The sequence below is a fragment of the Zosterops lateralis genome, assembly GCF_965231275.1.
Source record: "Zosterops lateralis genome assembly, chromosome: 4".
NCBI classification, from domain to species: Eukaryota; Metazoa; Chordata; class Aves; order Passeriformes; family Zosteropidae; genus Zosterops; species Zosterops lateralis.
This window is the reverse complement of record NC_139765.1, coordinates 30,699,850-30,711,168: the sequence shown is the minus strand read 5'-3', so window position 1 is coordinate 30,711,168 and position 11,319 is coordinate 30,699,850.

The window sequence follows — 11,319 nt, the reverse complement described above, 5'->3', positions numbered from 1 at the left end:
CCTCAATTTTGTAAAATGGTAGAAAATTCATGCTAGGCTTGAGCACTAGTGTTTATTCATTCCCTTTTCTTTGTAAGTGATGCATTCACTGCTATCCTATAGGATGCCTGACACAAGGTTCTATTCAGCATTCTTACACCTTTATTTGTCCACAGCTCACATTAATTTCACCAAAAGCACAGTAATAATGAGCAATGCCTAAGTCTAATTAACTGTACTCCTTATTTGGTGTCATGGTACACACTCTTAAATATTTAATTTCAAAATTGTAACTACTTATAATAAAGTATAAGAAGTACATCAGATTTTTTTTTTTTTAATGTATGTACTGAGCAACGAGCTGAATTTTAGCTTCATGAAAAGAGGTCTTTATAAAACTGGTTTAGGCATGAGGATATGAAATTCCTCTGGGGATGGTTGGTAACACAAGGCGTTCATTTTTCTCTCATTTTCTTCATTCAGAAAGACTTCAGCTGCTGCTGGAAGAAGCCAGAGCCACTGGGTCTTCTCTTTGAGAAAGCTTAGATGAATTTCACCTTTCAGTATTAGGTTCCAATATTGCTAAAAGTATGCTGCTTTATTAAAAAATTAAATAAAGTAAAATAAAAGCACAATCAATCTCTTAAATAAGCAAGTATGCTAGAATTAGCAGGGTTTTGTCTGTCTTTATGTTTTCTGATGCTTATTTTTGACAGAAATGGTTTTAATCTTGCTCTTCCTTTCCATGTCATTTATCCCAGATGACTCAGCTATCAATCCAAAATGTAGAACTAACGTATATGGCGTAATTTTTCCTCTGAATAAACGATTCTTAAATAAAATATTGCTTACTGTGCAGAATTGTTTTCATGTCACAACTCCTAAAAATAAAATATTTTTAAAGGGTATAAGTCTTGGTAAGTATTAACTTTTGCATATATAGAGACAAAATCAGCAAATATATGTTGAAAAAAAAAGTTTATCTATGGCTATAGTTTCTGCACTGATTTGTAGGGTTTGCATGTCCCTATTTCCCTTTCATGTAATATATTGGAATGCACTGTAGAAATATTGGCATCTTCAGTAGCTGTAAGATCAAATATTTTGATGAAGATTATGTACACCTCTCACAGGAAGGAACTAAGACATATCCAGGGAAAATAAATAGTCTCCACAATCTGCAAGCTTTGAAACAGTATTAACCACGATAAAATAAAACAAATACTAGTATTTCCAACGTTAAAAATTCAACTAAGAGAGAAGTGCCAAAACTTACCTTTAGCTTCCACTGTCTCAAATGGGATGGAGTTACTCAGAATGAAGAGCCAGTGCTGTTAGACCCTGACCAATGGCAGTGGCATTCTGGGGCTGTGGGAGGTAGTACAGCTTTTACCCTCAGCTGAAGACCTCAGCCTGAGGAGTTTGTCAGAATTCAAACACCCTTATACATGATTTTGCTGAACTGAATTTTTGGAAGGTCAAACAAAGATTTGTTGTAAGGAAATGGCATTAATTTCATGCGACAGTTTTTTACCCCTTCCTCTCAAATTTCTTGCTGCTCCTACCAATATACCAATAACACTCTCAATTGTATTCTGAAAACAACTTTTTTGTGTTACCTGGTAATCTACAAATACAAATTTGTCAGTGTCCAAGATTAAGGCTGAAGCAATTTGGGTTATTTATTAATATTTTTTCCTATATGTAACATCTCTAGTTCGTGACTTATTATATATGGTAATGTTTAATGAATTTCCAGCCACTGTAGGTATTATCTGATATGTATTCAGAGGTACTTTTTCCTCCTTTACTTTTCTGTAAGTACTTATGAAGCAATGCTCATAAAATGTACTATTACCAGTGTTTTTCTTCTGAGAGGAAATGCCACTTTCTTAATGGATATGAACCTCTATCGTATGCTGCGAATGATGGGGGTACAATTGTAGTATAATGTACTTTATTACATCAGAAAAAAGTTTTACTATATTAGCATGTCAAGTCATCTCTTTTCCTAATTGATTGTGTTTTCTTTATTATCAGTTCCTTCCTACTTAATTTTGTACTTTTATATTATCAGTATTTTTACAACATGCACCTATTCCTCTGAATATTTTCATCAGTTTTCCAACTCTTCAATGAAATATGCCTCCTAATACTGTCAACAATATTAACAACAGAACCTCTCCTGTATCTCTGGAGGGAAGTAAGATTCATAAATAAGGCTCTGATGTGCCAAGGAAACTTTATTCCCTGTATGTAACTTCCACAGCAATTTCTATTTTTTTTTTTCCAATAAGGCCATCCTACCCAAATTTACATAAGGCACTGAAAGCACATCAAGGATTTTAAGCCACATGCCTTGTGGCAAGAATCCAAGATGTTTGGCAGAGTTTGGCCCATAGGTCAAAGGATAGAAGAGCAATAGCTCTGTTAGCAGATAGGTAGAGGTTAGGGTGTTGTGGGACATACCAAATAGCTCACGGTATCATTTTTGCAATAGTAATCAAAATTGCTATTTTGGCAATTAAGTCAAGTCTGCATGGCTTGTAGTATTATGACCACTCTTGGATGGCAGAGTTTTGCATTAATTGCGTCTATGAAAATAGGGTTCTTGAATCATTAAATCAAGTATTTTTAATTTATTTTTTCACTGTCTTTCTTGTTGCAAAAGCATCTTCTTCCATTAAGAATCAGGACAGTAACTACAGTGAAAACAGTGTCCTGTTGCTCTTCTCTTTCTTCAGATCAATAGCCTCAATTTACTCCTTAATTTAATGATCTAGTTGCTTGCAATGACTGTGTATGCTCCTTCCTGACAACAAAGCAAACATCTGTTCCTTCTGCAGCAAAAATTTATCATTCACCTTTTTAGTGCTACTGATAATTGTTATATTGTTCCATTTGCAAGTAGTTAACATTATTTCATTTTTAAGTATAGTATTTTCTATTGTGCATGGTAATTTAAGATTTATTCTGCTAAAGTATCACTTCCAATTTGTCTCCTTCATTTGCAAAGCATATCCTCTCTGTGCAGGACCAGTATTCATTGCTTTCACTTGATCTCAAGAGATCTCAATTTTTTATTTATTGAGGATAAATTCTTATCTGTTATTAATATAACTATTAATACTTTTCTTCATTCTTACACAACTAAGTAGATTTAGGCATACTGAGACCTAGGGCCTGAAAACATTGTATCTTTTGGTCTGTAGGTTTGCTTTTTTCATTTTATAAGACCAATGAAGTTTAAACTACATTGTGTCTGAATCTTAACTTTGATTTTAGTGGTATATTGTATTCCTGTCAGAATATAGTATACTTTGCTGGCCTTGTTTTCCAGAAACACTAAGCAAGTAAAATTAATTGAAGGCAAATGTTAAACTTACAAACACTGGACTTCAATTTTTTGTTTGAGCTAGGGAAACTTATTGGAAAAAGAATATATTTTATATAAAGAGTTTTACAAGCTTACAAGCATGATGGTTTGCATAGCACACAAATAAGAAAACAGTTTTGTTAGTTTTGGTTTATGCTTTAAATAACAGGAATTTAGAGATAGAGTGGTGCATCTGTAGGGGACATGCCTTAGTTGATGCTGAAATTAATGTTTGGCAACGTGTTTGAGCTTGGATGACAGAAGTCCTGATGCTAGCAATCCTAGACCAGCTTGAAACCCAAGAGACCTGACACAAAAAAAAAACAAAACCATAAAAGAAAAGAAAGACTACTAAGAGGCCTTGTGGTACTGCTGACAAAAACCCAAGCATTTAAAAAAGCTCACAGAAAATTTGTGCTTGAATTAGAAACTGATTCAGATCACTGCTTGCATTCTCTGAATCCTGTTATCACAGCAGATAATGAAATTCCTGAGACAGACAAAAGGACATTTGGGAGCGAGCTTTTCATGCCCTCTAATCAGTCCCTTCACTAACACTTGGGGTTTTTCCACATCCTCTGGCCTTGTGCAATCTAAGTTACTGTCTTGTGAACTTCCTCAACTGTCTTTAAATCTTGCTGTCTGACTCACTTGGGCTTGATTAAAAGCTCACTGAAGTTAATAGAGAGTTCCATCACATTCAGAGGTTTTTGGGGCACTGCTCAAACTGGAAGCATACCCAGCTGTGACCATTGCCTAACACATTCCTTGTCAGAATGTATTCCCACTGCATAATTTCTGGCAGTAGTAAATGAATAATTTATTCCCCTGTTTTTTGAGAGGGCTTTGTTTCCATTTCAGTTCTCCCAGTTCTTGGAGGTGCAATGACTCCTAAGTGTGCTCTTGAACTCAATGCCAAAGCCTCAGGGTCGTCCTATTCTTGTTTTTCCAAAACTTTGATTATAAAGCACTGAGCCTTTGATCCAGACTGTCAACATTCACTCATTATAATATTTTCTTTGCTTTCTTTTCTTTTGGTCCTCATAGACTCATCCCTAGGAACTTACGATAAGAAAAAATGTGTGGAAAAAATGCTAGTTTTGCCATGAAATGAAAAATCCTTCCTGACTCTCAGAAAGAGCTTGAGTATTGTACCAACTTTCCCTCTTGTCAGCTTCTCAGCCTGCCAGTCTGAACAGAAGCAGAGGTCTTCAGTCTACTGTGTCAGCTCTGGAAAATTCTAGAACTGATTTTTAACAAGAAGAGCAAGATGTGTCCAACTTTGAAAGGAGTGACAGGGAAATCCCAAAATAACTTGTTCATTTTGTTGTTTCACCTTGGCACTCGGCTAAAAGATTCTCCTGGTCTGAAGCTATAGTGTAAGAGTAATAAAGCAAAATAAGTTAACATGGTGATATAGTCTCATCTAAAACAACAGTTACAAAATAAAAAGTCACCTTCTTCTGGGCCAGGGACCAGTCCTACATAAGAGGGAGGTAACATGAGTGTTCCAGTAATGGTAACAGTAAGTTCAACTGTTGGGTTACACAGTCTCTTAAAAAGTCACATTCAGTTTCCTCCAACTTTTTCATATTCTGTGACCAAAAATGCATCTGTCAGATGAACAAGGTGGGGTCACTCATATTGTGTGACAGAGACAATTGTGTTTTGTCAGAAGTGAGAGGTCCATGAATATTCATTTCTCAAAATACGCTATGCCTCATGAGCTTGTTAATGTTAGTAAGAGGAAGCAAATGAATGTTGGTTTTCTTTGAGTTTACTGTAGAAAAGTGACTGCGAAGTAGATGTAACTCCTTCTACAGACACTCTAAATTCTTTGGAAAGACATGTATTATTGTGAATTAAAAAAAATTTGGATTCAAAATATGACTTTTCAAACAATATCCTTTTACCTACATATATGTACCTCTATCTAACTCAAATTTGTTTTAGTTTTCTAAATAAAAGTAGTATTTAGTATTCCAGATTATGCCCACTGAATGAAGGATTTTACTACAGTGCATAACAAAGAGCACTCCCTTTTTGCATCTGGATCATTTTTACATCCATTTTTACATTTTTACTTTTACATCCTACTTCTCCCAGTCATTTAATATGAAAATCCTCCAATATTTTCATGGATGTTACATGATGCACCAGTGCATCTGCTTCATGTCCAAAATAAGTTTTTATCACCTTGTTTTTGGTCCATGACTTTATTATTTCCTGAATCATTATTTATCATTAATTTTCCAATCTTAAATATGTGGTCAGAATTATACTGAACAAAGGAAGAGCACGATGTGAAATGCTGGAATTGAAGTTACTATGACCAGTTTCAGGGCTAAAATTCAGGCCAATATTTTAGACTGATTCCTTATGCAATACTGAACACTCTTGACTGTTTGTTTTTTTGTTTGTTCCACAGGCATAGGGAAAGGACGGAGAGGTAGGAATCTGCTTTGATAGACCTCTTGCCTGTCTCAGTACCACTTGTATTTCATGAATTGCTGGATTGTGGAATTCCGTTCACCCTAGGGCCCTGGGAAAAGGAGAGCATCATATGAACCTTGCTGAGACTAGGGAACAAAGGCTGGATAACAGAAAAACAAATATCTCAGAGAGAAGGAGAAAGGAAGGAAATCATGTGTCTGCAGAAGGGATTAGCATTTCTATTTTGCTCATCAAAGTTAAGAGAAGTACAAAAGAAGGATTTAGAGTGCTCCAACTGTTCCATCCCCTGTGCAAATTAGCATAAACAGCAGGGAAAAGAGAGTTAAACAGAAAATGTGAGATAGCTACAACTGTTTTTGCTAGCAAAGTCTTGTTTAGATTTAATTCTTTCTGCATAAACAGTGAATGTAAGCAATAAAAAGAAGCTTTTTAATGAGTCACAGAAATAACTATTCTTTACATACAGATCTTCTCAAGCATCTTATTTCTCATGTTTGCCTGATTTTTTGTTCTTGATGGCAGATTTCAAATCATATACTCTTAAAATCTGTTATTCTTTACCTCTATGATAACTTTAATTGTCACCTCTTACTTCCATGGCTGATGCAGGCAGATAGCACATGAATTTTTCCCTGTCCTTCAAATACATATTGCTTCCTTTTTTTGTACTGCCTGTCTAGCTGTTTGGTTTTGGATTTGGGGGTTTTCGTTTGAGGTTTTTTTGGATGGTGTTTTTTAAATATTTCAGAAAAAAAAAAAATAACATGCCAATTTAAAAATTGTCAGATATATGCTAGATCCATATAATATTGCTTACTAAGAGTAAAATCTCAGAATATTTTTATGCAGTCTGGTCTACCAGACTAATGAATTTCTAAATGAACATTCAGAGTATTGTTTTCTTGTATATGGAAAGACCATATCTATATAATCTCTGATACATCATTGCATTCAGTATACTTGGAATTTCTTGGTTGTTAAGAAAAAGCATTCATTTCGACAGAGATCATGCACATTTACAGTATAATCCAACAATCCATAGTTATAGCAACAGGAATGGATGGCTCCCACTTTCCTTTCAGAAAGGGTGATTTAGAACCTTCAATATCTGCTTCTGAAATTACTAAACTTTGCTGCAAACTGTGAGCAAGATCCAAAACTTATTATTTTTAATCACCTTAAGTCAGGCTTGATGTAAAGTTCAAAGATCCTCCTTAAATACATTGTCAGTTCTACATCTCTGACATTTATTTGTGTAATAAGCCCACAAGTTAAATCCATCATAGCATGCTATTCACTCTTTCTGTATAAGTTTTAAAGCATATGAAAAGCTTGTCAGATTGTTACTATATACTGTATAAGAATAAACCATATAGTGAGCCTAGAAGAGCACTTTGGAAATCAGAGAAGTCCAATTATTTAAACTCTGCTAAAACAGGTCTGAAATGCCCTTTATAATAAATTATGTTACTTGCACTTCTTTTTAAAAAGTATCAAGACAATATATTTTTGAAGGATATTTAGTAATTTTGGTTTGGAAATAATTGAGAGGTAATACTGAAATATAATCTAAACATGTTGATGCCTAAGATAAAAATTTTCTCTGTTCCATGCAAAAATGTGTATGAGAGAAGGAAAAAATGATTTTTTTTTTTTTTCTGGAGGTTTTTCTGGGGAAATCTTAATGGGTTGATTTTTTCTACCTTGTTAGTATTTTGAAATGACTTGAGTTACAACACACCTGGGTTGGTCTGTTGGGTATGTGCATGCACACACATCTGTGCAGGTTATACCAGAGCTCATTAATGAAGGCAGTTTCAGGAATTCCCAGTGAGGCCAAAGGCAGGAGTCAGAGCTTCAGGCTCACATACTTGTGTTCTATTCCACTCACATTAGAAAGATTGTCATTCTTCTAAAACCAAATTTACAATTTGCTGTTTAAGGGGTATAATTTACATCAGTTTTGAGAAGGGTTAGGGAAAGAAATTGCTGTTCTTTCTTTAATCATGGTCGAATATAAGATAGCACTGCTGAGTATGCAAGCATGTGGTGTTGCAGAATGGTTTTTATTAGCATACAGAACTATTGTCTGTTCCAGCCCAGCCTGCAGACTGGTGGTGTTAGACTCTTTCAGGAAAATGCAGTTCCTGGCCCCAGAGATGGAAAATTTCCTTGTGTTTTTGCTTAGCTAAACAAGTACAGTTCAGAGCGGGGTTATCATATTTATCGCTAAGAGACAAATGATATTTTGCTTGGGATTGAAAAATAAACCAGAAACAAAGTCCAATAAAACAAGAATTTGGAATTCAGTAGACCACAAGCTTTGTGTTCTATGTTGACATACCCATTTATTCAAATGAAATTGTGAACACTATTATACTGCACTTATTTGATGGATAGAGAATATAAGAAACTTTTTGTAGCGTAGTGTCCTCAATATTCTGGAAAATTTGAAACTGATGTAATGAATTAAAGTTTGTTTTCTCATTAGCATAAATATTTCCCAGTTTCCTATGAAGTTTGAAATTGTATGTATGCTCTTAGGTTTGCATTTTGTATTAGATATATTGCAGTGGTTTATACCCTCCATATGTGTTTCCAAAATATTAAAAGATGTTTGTAAAGAAGTTGGCATGACCATTTGCATTTGACTGCTTTCAGCTAATCCTACATTTGCAACATAAATGAGTTTTCTGCTTTTATTGAATTTGTTACAAAATGCTATTATATTATATGGATATTAATAACTTGTAGTATCTTAAATTTCATAACAGTACATCTCTCTCGCAAGTAATTCTCACACACAATGATCCAAAAAGTTATAATTCTTCCAGACTGTAGAATACAATCTGGGAATTATTAAAGCAGTGTATAAACCAGTCAGTTTAAGACTTTGTTCCATCACCAGTGTGTCAGATATGCAGTTAGTATTCATGTTCTCAAAATATCAGTTGCACACTTCAATGCCATATGTGCACTGTCTTCTTTTGATTGTTTCTTCTAGCAGAAGCCAAAGTAGTGGCTCTGAGGGCTTTGATCTCAAGGGAAGCTTTACTGACCTTAATTTACATTGCTCTGATCTAGTACATTGGAAATATATTAATTCTCTTAATTTCTTATGGAATCAATTATTTGGTATGGGTCCTTTCAGGTGATCCAATCCTGAATATACACAGAATTTCGGGCTCTATCCAGCTTTTGGATGCTTCAACTCTCACAGCTGAAGGCAGAGAAGGAATGGTGGCACACAGTGGGTGCAAGGGAGGTGGGTGCTGTGGTCAGGGAACATGGAACAGAAGTAAACAAGTTGCACAGAGTGAGACAGACACAGCTGCTCTGGGCCAGGGCTAACCACAGCCGGACTCCAGGACCTCTGGCACTGTAAATAAGAGACCCTTCAGCCAATAGTTCTGTTTATTTGGTTTGAATTTCTGCTTTAAACTGTTTCTTTTCTGAGTAGATGTGGGAACGTGTCCTTTGAGACACTAATGTACAAAGAATGTGAGAACCTTGGTTTTTCTCATAGGCTTTAAGGAAAAGTATTAATTAGCTTTAGCTCTTAGAGTGACTTGGATTTGTTTATTGAAGATAAAATAATGTGGATGTGAAGGAGAATTAACAATGTTTTTAATCAGACATTCATTTATAAAAATTAAATTATTGGAAGACATCTTTACAAAGTTTGGAGAAAATATCAACACAGATAGCAGTTCAACAAAAGGGTAGGTTGCTATGAGCATGACAATGAAGGAAACAATTATTTGTTAATGAGCAGCATGTGAATTTCTCTGCTATTTTACAGGCCAGACAGTTATATTTTTAAAAATGCAGGTATCCAAGAAAAATACTTAAGTTAATATTCTGTGCTTATGTGTGTTGTTGAACTGAAGTGTTAAAACATTGCTTATTTGCTCTATTTGAAATATAGGTGGCACTTTTCAAAAGTGTTTTTCTAATTTACACACACACAGAGATCCTGGTCACTTCAAAAGCTCTCAAGATAGTGAGATCAAATGGCCTTTAAACTTTTGATCAGTGGCACTATCTTTTAGGAGGTTTCTTTGTTGTGTTTCATTGCCCATACCATGTGTCATTGACCCTCATTGCTTAAAATCAGTATTTACAGCTCACAGTCTGCATTGTGGTCTCTGCTCTGAAAACTCCATCTTCTCTCTGTCGCTGTTAACAGAAGCAGGATCAGAGCAGGGTGATGAAAGGCCTTTTATCCACCACGGTCAATACAGCTAAAATACAGGTAAAATGGTTCACTGAGTGAAATTTCACTCTTGGATATCATCCCGAAGAGACAAACAAAGCAAAACCTGAGCACCTGATGTAAGCAAAGGTTGGGAAAATGCACAAGGAATGGATGATACACAGCAAGGAAAAGGAAAGTGTTAGGTTTCCACATAACTACAAATATAATAAGTTTCAGTGCTATTTCAAGGTTGCTTATGTCCTGTTTTCACATAAAGCTGTGCTGATGAATGTGTGAAGGAATCATTCATGGGGAAGTTTCAGCTTGTGCAAGTTTCCTGAAGTCTGGAAACCCAGATTAATCTGGATTCATCCAACTTTAGACTAAGGGAATAACTCCAGCTATGTGCAAGAAAAATTCTACATCCAAGCTCACAGGAAGCAGTGTTAAATTTCATGATATAAATGGTGCTTTCTTTTTGCTTCTGTCCTTTGATGAGCACTGCAGTTATTATAGTGTTGTTTTCCCAGACGTCCGCAGTTATTTTGCTGATTCCTTTGGTAGTCATCTGGTCCACTGTGAGTAACTGGGGAAAACATTATCTGCTGGCACCATGGCAAAAGGCCTTCTGTCAGCCATATATAAATAAATTCAGGTAGAAACTTTAAAGTTCCTAACTGTAAGAGCAGTAGAGGAATTGTCCTGTGATGGTGAAAAGCCTTCAGTCGTTTTAGCGTAAAATCACAGAAATGCACTAATTAGATTATGGGATAAGTAATGGAGATTTTTACTCCAAATGAAAAAGTTGTACATGAAGATCAGGAGAGGTTATTTTAGCATCTGGGGAAGGGCTGTAAGTGGGAATATGCAGCAATAGCCTGACATAGTCAAAATGGCAGGCAAGGAGGAGCATTTGAAACTGGGTGTTTATAATATATGAAGTGCATCTGAATGACAATGTACGAGGAAAGAAGGAAAATAAAAAAAAATTGATGTACTGGAGATCAGAAGGATGATATTTTAGTAACAGAATTCTATGAAAATACTGACAAGAACCATGCATAGAAATAGCAGTTCAGGTATACAAAACAGCACAGAATGTAGTGAACAAATTCAGACTGTAGAATTGCAATATCCAAAAGAATGGATGAGATATTAGTATCAGTAAGGAAGACACATAGATGGCATTGTGAAGAATTACAGAAGAAAAAGAGTAAACTCCATTTTCCCCATTTAAAATTCCAGTTTCTTTAATACAGTTGTCAGCAAGAGACTAAGGAATCCCTACCACAGAGGATGAAGATCAAGTAGT